The sequence below is a fragment of the Dendropsophus ebraccatus genome, chromosome 6 (genome assembly GCF_027789765.1).
Source record: "Dendropsophus ebraccatus isolate aDenEbr1 chromosome 6, aDenEbr1.pat, whole genome shotgun sequence".
Lineage (NCBI taxonomy): Eukaryota > Metazoa > Chordata > Amphibia > Anura > Hylidae > Dendropsophus > Dendropsophus ebraccatus.
Genome location: NC_091459.1, coordinates 116,538,472 through 116,551,146, shown reverse-complemented (window position 1 = coordinate 116,551,146; position 12,675 = coordinate 116,538,472). Strand labels below are relative to the sequence as shown.

The following is a 12,675-nucleotide window of genomic DNA, read 5'->3' as shown; positions in this document are numbered from 1 at the left end:
AAAAAGATAAAATGAAAAGCTGTTCAGCTTATCAGAATTGCTTAACAGAATTATTCTTAGAAATTTCAAGTAAACCACAGAACCTTAGGAAAAGCCTTGCTGGAAGAGAGAACCACGCAGGCTCAGATAACACCCTGGGCAGAATCTGCTCCTGGACCCTGCAGCTATTACCTAGGAATGCACACCCCGGCACAGCTGTACTGCCCATGTAAGGATTAAAATTCTTTCTTATAGCAAACTTATTTTAAAAACAAACAGAAGCAACGCTACATACCGTGCAAGGAGGTGCTTCTTATGAATAAAAGCATCTTAATAGCATACCTAGGTTTTCACACGGAACACAAGAAGTGCACAGCTGCCGCAGGGCAATGCTCTCTTTAGAAATGAAAGCTTATAATTTTTTTTCTTTTTTTTTGCTATAATATTTTCAAATTATGTATACCGGAAATAAGTAATGAAGTTAGAGACAAGTGTATATGCATGACCTACAGTATATCCTGTATACCCTATCATGTCACCAGGGCAGCACAGATACAACATTAGAAAGGAATCAAGAAATTTTCCAAGAATGTAAACGCTGACCCATAACATAATACAGTCCTCAATCAAATCAGTGGCTTCTCTGTGTTAGGGCCCTTGCATATGGAAATCATGCGGATAACTTGCCGCGGATTCCGCCGCTCACCCCCTGAGCTCCTAATTGAAGTTCCTCCCGTCCCATAGACTCCATTTTATGGTCAAACAGATTCAGTCGTCCGCCCAAAATAGTGACATTCTTTGGGCGGAAGGCCAAATCCGCTCAAGCATAGAATAGAGCCTATGGGACGGGCTGAGTCTCAAGTAGGAGCGCACATGGAATCCGCGGCAAGCTATCCTCGTGATTTCTGTAGTTTGCAAGGGCAGGAAAGATCCTCCATAGCAATATAGGCCCTTTGTAGCCACTTTCTACTCTGGGAAAGTGGATCTGGTGAAGAGAAAAAGGTTTCCCAACCTGGCTGGACACGCATTGACTAAACGGGTCATTGTACGACAGAAGTACATCACAACGCAGGACAGACACAAAGCAGCTAAGAGAAGCCCATTACTTTCCAGATTCTTTTTGGACTTCCAGCCGTACCTATGCAAAACTGCTGTTCCATTCATCAGGGAGGACGACAAGGGAGTCTCAGCTCAAGGCAAACAGTGGTCACTATTATATACGTATGAGAAATCCTGTCATTATCATTGGTTATCTGCTGGAACGTTTGGAACGTTTCGCTCACTTGGTTCCCAATTAATCACTAGAGAAATCATTACCTTACACTACCCATGAAGCCCAGTCTATATCAGCTGCATGCTGGGACATGAAGGCCTATTGCCCAATAACCCCCCACACACACACACACCATCATTATCCAGCAGGATGGACAATGCAGTTGGAATTTCTCCATAATCCTTATTTATCCCTTTACTCTAACATCACATTAAGTGACAGAACTTGGCAACGGACGTTTCGCTGTAACAAAACACGTCCACACGTGACAGTTTCCAACATGTTCAATCCTTTTTCCAGATAAACCAAAGGAAGTGATCATTATCTGTCATAAAGACTAAACTATATAAGCGCATATGGCGAAGGGGCTGTTTAGGGCGGAGTTCCTTGTCCAAGATCTTGTGGTACTACGTATGTTGTTCTCATAAATATCATAAAAAGTGGCTAAAAAAGCCCATTCAATGTTCAGCATCCCAGTCACTTCAGGCTGTCGGAAGGTGGTCATGGTGGATTATGGCTGTATCCATGTTTTCCAGGACTCTAGAGGGCAGCGGGCAAATCAAAGACAAGCGGTTAGGAAATTCCTGTTCATTCTGTGTTATGGAGTCCAGTAAAGAGTGGCACTCCAATTGAGTCCAGAGAGTGATCCTATCATTGAGTGACTCAAGTTAAACTGAATCTTTTCCCATAAAAATATATATATCAATCCGCTCAGCTCCTTCTCATGACAGGTTCCCTTTAAATGCTGGAGCAAGTATATTGAATTGACAGCAGGTGGCGCTGTGTTAAGTGTTAATGTTTATAATGTGTACAGCGGTTCTTCTTTGTAATGTACTACTCTGTATCCTCCATCTAGGTGTTATGTACATGATAGTTTAAAAAGTGGTTGTCCGGCGTTAGCAATTTTTTCCTATATAGCTAGGTTATCTCATATCTTATGCTTACCTCTCCACACTCCCCTGGTGTCCCCCACTGACTGCAGACACTTTACTTCTCAGACTGACATGTCTCAGGAGTGATGGCCTGACTGAGACAGGACAGCAGCCTGTGATTGGCTGAGTGGGCTGTCACTCCTGAGACATGTCTCAGAAGTGAAGCATCTGGAGACACTGGAAACACCACCAGCAGGACACTGGGGGAGTGTGGACAGGTAAGTAATGGAGGTTTAGTATTTTCTATGACCGCAGCCATATAGGAAATATTTGCTAATATTGGCTAACCCCTTTAAGCAATCAAAAGACCAACCTATGGCTGAGCTTGTTGTCAAGGACTAGGCAACCACTTACAAAACAATTACTGTGAAGGGTCCATTGTTGACAGTGCCTGCTATTTCATAACAAAAACATATTGTTACATTCTATAAAGGGTTAGCTGAAGGCAATGGTAGCTTATGCGTGCCGATTTATTATTTTACACTCAAGGGAAACCTCCGCCCACTAGAAGTGAAAACATGAGCGCTCTTTGTCACAGACTCTACTGTGTCTGCCAATGCCAAGAAAACAACGGAAAGAAGACATGTTGGGACACCTCAGTCATAACATTACAATGTACCAGGTGGCCCAAGATATTCCCACAGGAGACGAGGGAAGGCGATTTGCAGCACATTAATTGCATGGTAGCTCTACCTCAAAATACAGCAGAATATTGCGGGGGGTGGGGGTGGGGCGATGACAAATCTTGGCTAAATCTGAAATGACAAACACAATGGGCCTCGGTGAAAGTCGTAACGTCTACCTGTGAACAACTCAGGGTTTTGCATGGCTCTGAATGATCGTTGGCTTAGATACCTGGGGTGCAATTTTTGGGATTTTGGAGGGCTCACACAACTTTTTATTTTTTTATACATTGGGCCGTATATGCTATGGCTTTTTTAGTGAATATTATTTACATTAAAAGTGCACACAGAGGGGACATAAGGAACAGTCTGTTAAAGGTGAAAAATAAGCCATTTGTGAGAGAGGGGGCATCAGGGTCAGTTTGTATAAAGGTCAGTCTGTGTGAGAGGGGGCAAAAAGAAGTCTGTGAGAAAGAGGAGACATAAGGGTCGGTCTATGTAAGAGGATGGATGTCAGTCCATTTTAGTCTTATCCTAATGTTGCATATTTGGTGTCTAATATTATTTGCCCCTCCGGGCTCCAGCATTGTTGTACAGAGATGAGCGCACCTCCAGCATGCTCGGGTTCGTCCAAACCCAAACACATTTGTTTACCGGTGGCTGGAGAGGTTGGATGCAGCCCTAAGGCTGCCTGGAAAACATGGATACATGCTCCTATACAGGAACATTGCTGGAGCCTGAGGGGCAAATAACCTATTAGACATCAAATATGCAACAATAACCCTTTTCTGCCAAAGGACCAGTTCACATGGAGCCAAAGTGGTGGAATTCCGCAGCAGAGCTCTCCGCTGCAGAATCCCACCTGCCTCAGTGTCACTCAGTGTCTCTATGGGAGGGCTTGTGCGCCTCCACTTCCATCATCTTCCCCTGAAAGAATTGACTTGTCAATTCTTTGAGGTGAGAGCGATGGAAACAGAGGCACACAAGCTCTCCCATTGACACACTGAGACAGGCGGGATTCTGCGGCGGAGAGCTCCGACACGCAATTCCACCATGTAAACTGGCCCTTAAGCTATTAGGGACACTGTCATTAACCCCTATTTTGCCCAAGTCTACTAGGGAAAACATTTAAGGGGTTATCCAGCGCTACAAAAACATGACCACTTTCCCCCTACTGTTGTCTCAAGTTTGGGTGGGGTTTTGAAACTCAGTTCCATTGAAGTAAATGGAGCTTAATTGCAAACTGCACCCGGACTGGAGACAACAGTAGGGGGAAAAGTGGCCATGTTTTTGTAGTGCTGAATAACCCCTTTAACTTTTTCACTGCTATAGACCAACAGAGATAGAACCATTGACGCTTACTCTGCCCTAAACCCCAGGGGTGATACCATAAACCCATTAAAGGGGTTATCTAGCGCTACAAAAACATGGCCACTTTTCCCCCTCTCTTGTCTCCGAAATGGGTGGGGTTTCAAACTCAGTTCCATTGAAGTAAATGGAGCTTAGTTGCAAACCGCACCTGACCTGGAGACAAGAGAGGGGGGAAAAGTGGCCATGTTTTTGTAGCACTGGATAACCCCTTTAACTACCCAAGCTTATTATATATTATTGGCACTATAGAGCAGAGTTTCTTTGCTATGTTTTGTAAGAGGTGTTTAGCTTTCTGCACGGTGAAGGATGACAAACATTTTCTATATCACATACAATTATTCGTATACTATGGAGAAGGTCAAGTACAGGCAATTCTTCCTTCACATAAATCCTTGCACTACCACAGTGTTCCCAGCGTGAGACACAAGCAAGGTGCATCTGTGTTCTGCAATAGTAACTCATTTACCTGCAAACACCTTCTGCAGCCTGGACCTCCATATAAAAGGTGAAACATTAACAAAGTGGAGGAGCACAAATCACTCCCTACTAAATATGCTCCAAAGGGCAAAGGTTAAGTAGAAGAGCGGTGATGGGAGTCTCACACGGAAGTTACGGGATATTATAATCCCTATATAATTATCTAACTGTAAAATTGGTGAATATTATATATACTGTATCTTAGATTGTAAGCTCGGAGGGACAAGGTTCTGTTACGCCATTGTAGATGCTTTAGTCTAATGATCTTCATACTGTTCTAGTGAAAATAGTGACCTCTCCATATGCGAACACTTCACATGATGGGATTTGTAGTCATAGAACAGCTGGAAAGCCACAGATTGCAGATCATGGCTTTATCCAACAGCACACATGTTCCTCTGTTATCTGGGCTGTTGGATGCCAAAAATTTCACCAATGTATCTAAACCAGGGATGAGGAACCGTCTGTCCGCCAGCTGTTGTAAAACAACTCCCATCATGTCTGGACAGCTTTGACCTTGCAGGGATTATGGATATTGTAGTTTTGCAATAGCTGGTGGACTGAAGGTTCCTCATCCCTGATCTAAACCAGGGAACCCTATTGGAAAAGAAAGCCTATAGGTCAATGATCTTAAAAGCTGGATACACAAATGTCTGGCATGGGGACACCAGATACAGGTGCCCTATAGACTTAAATGGGACATAACCAATGTCTCTTTCGGCATTGTTGCCTTTGGGTGTTAGTGTTGGATGTGGTGCAATCATGAGACCATGGGGAAGGAAGGGGGAAGGAAGGGGGAAAGAAGGGGGGGTTGAATACTTTACATGGCATAGCCACATCAATATGGGGTGAAGGCATATAAAGATATAAAGGGGGTTAGTGCATAACTTCTAGAGATGAGAAGTGTGACAAATGTATATTATGTGGTCAATGTTTTGCCAGTTTTTTTAAGGTGCATGCACCATATATACCTCCTAGGGTGCATACACACACATTATATATATATATATATATATATATATATATATATATATATACACACACACACACACACACACACATATATATATATGGAATATGCACTCCCTGAACTGGAACTCCACTGACATCCATGCAGTGCCGCCTTATAATGTATTGCCAGTATACTGGTGGATTGGAAAGACAGCCTAGCCAATCTTTGGCTGGCTGTGGGGGTCTAAGCACTTTTTAGAACAGGGGTAGGGAACCTTGGCTCTCCAGCTGTTGCAAAACTACAACTCCCATGATGGGAGTTGTAGTTTTGCAACAGCTGGAGGGCCAAGGTTCCCTACCGCTGTGATAGTGTTGGGGTAACACCCATAAGGAGAGAACTGCATGATGTGCTAATCATGTACATGCCAAGCTTCACAGGGTTGTCTGGTACTTTCCAAGATCACCCAGAAATGAATGGGACAATGTATGGCAAGTATTAAGTTAACCCTTAGCTGAATAGCTATAGCACCGGTTAAGCGTTGAGCTAAAGGGTCATGGGTTAACACTTCCACTACTGGTGTTAGGTAAACATTTTATTGGAATCCGAAGTTTATTCCAGAAAATGTCAACCAAATTCATTATAAAAGCTGCCTGTTAAAAAGTAATACACAGCAAAAAAAAAAAAAAAAAAAAGTCAACTCTTTCCATATATAAATAGCTTGAAATGTTCAGTAAACTATATGGGATGCTACAATAAAAAAAGGAGTCTATGGTTGGGATGGAGTCTTTGCATGTATTATTATACAAGATATGCTCGGTTAACCCTTTATGTGCAGAAGTATACCCTAGTGACAGATCTCTTACCCAATAATAATAATGATGAGATACAATATAACTATAACACCCCCCCAAAAAATTACACAATACAGAATAACAGAAATATTTGTATAGCATCAGCTTACCAGTAGTGACAGATGGTACCGGTCCTATGCAGAATCACAGAAAGCGCTTGGTTAACCCCTACAGTGCTGCAGCTATAAGTGATGGATAAGGAACGTGGCTGGGTATCCCTTTGCTATGTCACTGTGCTGCTACTACTACTATTACTACTACTACTACTACCCCCTCCAGTTATATAGCACAAACTGGATACCCAAAGGTAGTGAGAGGTGGTACCAAACTATGGCATTGGTTCAGTATATAGGATGGGCTCAGTTAACCCTTTGCTGTGCAGCAAAGAATAGACCATGAAGCCGGTTAACTCCAGTCAATGCAACTATTGCATAGTCAGCTGCAAGTGCAAGTAATACTAAAGCGGACACCCAGGTGTAGCGACAGGTGGCAATTCCCAAGCAGAACTGTGGAATAGCTCCGGTATATAAAGTACATTCTTTTAACCCTTTCTAAGTCATCGTAGCACTACAGCCAAGAGTTGCGTAAAAGGCTAGTTATACTATAATGATATAGCACCAAAAGGAAAAAAAAAAAAGCAACAAACATATACTGACCACTAAAAGGCTCTCGCTCCAATGTACAGAAGCTCGGCCACAAGTAGAAAACTTACCAAATGTCTACGTCTCTTCTCCTTTAAGTTACTTCTCGCTAGTTACTTAGTATCTGGGTCGCTTCCGCAGACGTGAGCCACATTGACAGCCCCAAGACATCGATCGAATATCCTCCTCATCAGCGGACAGAAAGAGGAAATGAGATGCGGGGCGTAGGCATCCACACAATAAAAACACTAGTAAGAATAATAATAGTGATACAAAGTTCACCGAGCTGGAGTCAGAGAAGCAGCCTTGTCCCTGGCTGGCTGCATACAGGCACTGAGCTGCTGTCAATCACCATAGTGAGCACAGGCTGGGGCACTTTGCATAGTAAGGAGGAGATAGCAAGGCAGCACACTAATGTAATATTACAATAGAGCACACCATGCTGCCAGGAGGGGAGGCGGACCAGCTTTAGGATATAAGCACCTATTTATAGCAATGCATGATAGGCTCTTAAAGGGCTTCTTCCGTTCTTGCACAAAACAGAAGATAAATTAGGCTGTGGGTCCCCGCTGCATGTTAGCAGCCCCAGAGTCATTTCCTGTTTCTGGTAACTGAGCTTCTCTGCTATAGATTAGGCTTGGTGCATTCCACTGAGTAATAAGTAGTAGAGGGTGGAGATGCAGGGGAGTGGATGGAGCAGGGGAGTAGCTTGTGCAGAAGCCAGAGAGGTCCATGCAACTCACAGTGATATTTAATACAGTCCTCTAAGAAAAGCTCTTCTTGTTACCCATGGATGGCTCCCTCTAGTGATCTGCACATGAGGATCACCGGGTTTATTGAACATTGGAACAAGCGGTTTTGTTACATGTTGCAGCTTGTAGGTTATAGGCAAGAAAGTCAGGGAGAAGCACTATGCAAATGCACAGTCACCAGTCTGGATGGGTTCTAGGTAGAGATGAGCGAACCTTGAGCATGCTGGAGTCCATCCGAACCCGAACTTTCGGCATTTGATTAGCGGTGGCTGCTGAAGTTGGATAAAGCCCTAAGGCTATGTGGAAAACATGGATATAGTCATTGGCTGTATTCATGTTTTCCAGACAACCTTAGAGCTTTATCCAAGTTCTGCAGCCCCCGCTAATCAAATACCGAACGTTCGGGTTCGGATGGACTCGAACCCGAACTCGGTTCACTCATCTCTAGTTCTAGGTAATAAAGTAGTAATTGCCGGCAGAATTGTCACTTATGCTGGTGGGTCTGGTTGGGGTGTGCACACACGTTCAGGGTTATTATTGCAATTATTAAATATAAAGCGAGGAATAGATCACACATGGAGCGCATGTATAAAGGAAAGACTGAGGCTTCTCCTCTTTTAGCCTCTGGCTAAAATGACTTTGCATTCGGTGATTGCTGTTTAAAAGCCTGAATGTGTGAACACACCTGTATAGTGTTAGTAAATGGGGTTGGGTGCAAAAAAACATTGGGGGAGATTTATCAAACATGGAGTAAAGTGAAACTGGCTCAGTTGCCCCTAGCGACCAATCAGATTCCACCTTTAATTTTCCAAAGAGTCTGTGAGAAATGAAAGGTGGAATCTGATTGGTTGCTAGGGGCAACTGAGCCAGTTTCACTTTATACCATGTTTGATAAATCTCCCCATTGAATCTAGATCAACGTTTTAATCATAGGTCACAAGTCGCACATAACTTTGCTATCAATTACCTCAAATTAGCATTTGACTAGACTGCGACTTCTTTGTAGCTTGGCTATTATGTAAACAGCTAAGTCACAACTGTATTGGTTACTCGCCCATTGAATGGTAGCGGGGGAAGCGTGCCAAAAAGTAGTGACAAATGACTTTTCTTCAGTTCAGTTCCAAAGCTGACGCTGAGGTCAGTGGGAGCTTCAAGGCCTGTGAGATCTGTATGGCAGCACTTCAGGCGGGTGCACTTTTTTCCTGTGTGAACCTGCCCTAAGGGTTCACATATGCCATGTTGCCAAACCTGATGCTTTTCACCACAGTGGGCATGGTTTTGTTCAGTGGTTTGTGGCTGTGCAATTCTTATTAATGTTTCCCATGTGAAAACCACACAACCCAAAAAAAACAGCCATCACTAAATTCATGCTGTTTTCTGCATGGCACACTACTGCTTTGTGTAAACACAGCCTTAGGTCGAGTTCACACATACTGGATTGCAGTGGATTTCATGCTTTGGGTACCACAGCAAAATCTGCTGCAATTCCCGGTACTGTCATGGGTTTACATATTCGCTGCAGATTTTTCATTCCGCTGCCAGGATGTAAAGCCCCAACTAGCTTAAAGGGGTTATCCAGCGCAACAAAAACATGGCCACTTTCCCCCTCTCTTGTCACCAGTTTGGGTGGGGTTTTGAAACTCAGTTCCATTGAAGTAAATGGAGCTTAATTGCAAACTGCACCTGAACTGGAGACAACAGTAGGGGGGAAAATGGCCATGTTTTTGTAGTGCTGGATAACCCCTCTAACCTACCACTACCACTTTTTACCCATCCACGCTCCGGCTTGCTTCAGGGGCTCCCGGCGTTTGGATGTCAGCCAATCAGTGACTGCAACTTGGCACAGGAACCCCCGAAGCAAGCTAGAGCACGGACTAGTAATGTATGTACCGGGCCGCAGAAAGTAAAGGGGGCTGCCGCTTCAAATGCCGAAAGTTCGGGTACGGATCGACTCGAGTATGCTCAAGGTTCGCTCATCTCTACGCAGCGGATTTCGTTGTGAACTTGCATCGTAAAATTCGCTGCAATACGTTATGTGTGAACCCACCCTATAGGGGTTTTCAAAAAATTTACTATAGGATTGTAAATAAATACAGTAATGCCTTGGATTGGATTATGAGCATAATTCTTTCTGGGACTATGCTTGTAATCCAAATCACTCTTAAACCAAAGTAAATTTTCTCATGCAGAAAATTGGTTCCACACCCCAAAAATAATGATTTTTTAAAATTCTAAATAACATGTAAAACAAATCAGGAAGCGAGAATCACAGCCGTGTGGGAGGATAGTGACAGAAACTTTTCTATACAGCAGTGTGAATGGCTGAGTGTAAGTGCAGGCACATTATAGCAGAAAGGGAGTGGATGGGAAACACAAGAGCTGACAGAGACTGCAGGGAGCATAAAATGAATGAGCAGGGCAGATGTGGGCACATAGATAGGTTACAGCTATCAAGAGATTACCTCCACAGTCCTGTTTCCTCATGCAAGCCCCAGCCTGAAGTGGATATGCCATGATTTGGAAGGTGAGGAAGACTTCCTGGGTCAGAGTACAGTCCTGTAGACCATCCAATGCAGACCATGCCCCTCCTCCCCTCCCACTCCCAACCAGTACAGGGAGCTCTTAAACCAAAGCAATGTTCTTAAACCAAGTTACAATTTTGAACTATGAGCACTTCTTGCAAAATGCTCTCAATCCAAGTTACTCTTAAACCAAGGTACCACTGTATTATCCTTAAAGGGGTTATACTGGCTTAAAAAAAAACTGGTCGCTTTCTTCAAGGTTTACCACTCCTGTTCTCAGTGTGGGTGTGGGTTTTGCAGCTCAGTTCCACTAAAGTAAATAGAGATGAACTGTAATACCACCCACAACCTGACAGGGGTGGTGTTGCTTTTGCAAGTAAGTAGCTGTGCTTATTCTAATCCTGATACCCACTTTAAATCCGCAGCTCCTGCAGTCACACTGCGGGGGTCCCGATCAGACAGTGACAGGAACAATCCCAATCATTTTAACTGATTGATGAAGGTCTAACACTAATCTCTGTGCATTCATCTTAGTAATCTTCACATAAAGTCTGCCACAAACAGGCTCGATGTAAAGACTGCCAATAATACAAATCAATGCTATGCAATGGCATAGCACTGACCAGTGTATGCAATTTAGTGCTTGTATGAAATAATCCACTACGGGTACTTAAAAAGTAAAGAAGAAAAAAAGTTTAAAAAATATGATATAGCCCCTCCCCCTTTATCACTTTATATATAAAACACAAAAATTCAATAAAAATATTATATATCGTAGCATGAGCAATTGTCCGATCAATTAAACTATACCAATTATATTTTTGCATGCTGAACGACGTAAACAAAAAGGAAAAATGCGCCAGGATTGCAGATTTATTTTTTGTCACGTTATTTATCAGAAAAAAATATTAAAAAGAAAGATATTTTAAAAGATGATACTAAAAAAAACTAGAGTTTGTGGCGCAAAAAATTATGAATTGGCTTATTCGAAATCCACTATGTCCTTAACCCCTTAAGGACCGGGCTAACTTTCGTTTTTGCGTTTTCGTTTTTTCCTCCTTGTGTATAAAAGGCTATAGCAATTGCATTTTTACACCTACAGACCCACATGAGCCCTTATTTTTTGCGTCACTAATTGTACTTCGCAATGACAGGCTGAATTTTTCCATAAACGATGCTGTGAAACCAGAAAAAAATTATGTGCACAGTGAAATTGAAAAAAAAATGCAATTATTTTTCTTTGGGGGTACTTCATTTTCACGCCGTTCGCCCTATGGTAAAACTGGCTTGTTATATATGTTCCTCAAGTCGTTACGATTACAACGATATGTAACATAACTTTTATATTATCTGATTGTTAACAAATATATGTTCCTTAAAATCGCTCCATTCCCAGGCTTATAACGCTTTTATCCTTTGGTCTATGGGGCTGTGTCAGGTGTCATTTTTTGCGCCATGATGTGTTCTTTCTATCGGTACCTTGATTGCGCATATGCGACTTTTTGATCGCTTTTTATTACATTTTTTCTGGATTTGATGCAACCAAAAATTCACAATTTTGCACTTTGGGATTTTTTTTGCGCTGACGCCGTTTACCGTGTGAGATCAGGAATGTGATTAATTAATAGTTCGGGCGATTACGCACGCGGTGATAGCAAACATGTTTATTTATTTATTTTTATTTGTAAAATGGGAAAAGGGGGGTGATTCAAACTTTTATTAGGGGAGGGGATTTTTTATTAATAAAAACACTTTTTTTTTTACTTTCACTTACAGTAATATGAAGCCCCCTGGGGGACTTCTATATACACAGCACTGATCTCCCATTGAGATCAATCCTGTGTATATAATAGAGCAATGATCCATCAGATCATGGCTCTATTATAATGGTCTGCAGCAGACCATCTGAATAAATTGCCGAGCCGGGAACAGCGTCGGAGCGACGCTGAGCCCTGGCCGACTCACTACAAGTGATCTCCCCTCCGCGATCGCATCGCGGGGGGGAAAACCCCCACTAGACACCAGGGACAGGGGGAACAGCTGCTATTCAAATGCAGTTGTCAGCTTTGACAGCTGCATGTAAATAGTTAATTAGCCAGCCGCGGCGATCGGCCGCGCCGGCTAATACCCGCGGTCCCTGGCTGCACATAGCAACCGCGGGCTGCAGAGAGGGCTCACGCCGGGAGCCTTCTCTGTTTACACTTAATGGCCACATGACGGGTATACCCGTCATGCGTCGTTAAGAGGTTAAGGTGTTAAAGGGGTTGTCAAGTAAAAATCTTTTTCTTTCAAATCAACTGGT

At 43.0% G+C, this 12,675-nt stretch overlaps 1 protein-coding gene across 1 annotated transcript in view; it reads right to left on the bottom strand.

Annotated features, from left to right (window-relative positions):
• Positions 1-7,721, bottom strand: part of HPCAL1 (hippocalcin like 1) — a 113,083-nt gene extending 105,362 nt beyond the window's left edge. Inside the window, exon 1 of the mRNA XM_069975724.1 lies at positions 7,171-7,721. The gene's annotated coding sequence lies outside the window, so the exon portion shown is untranslated. The remainder of the gene's footprint in view (positions 1-7,170) is intronic.
• Positions 7,722-12,675: the final 4,954 nt, after the last annotated feature.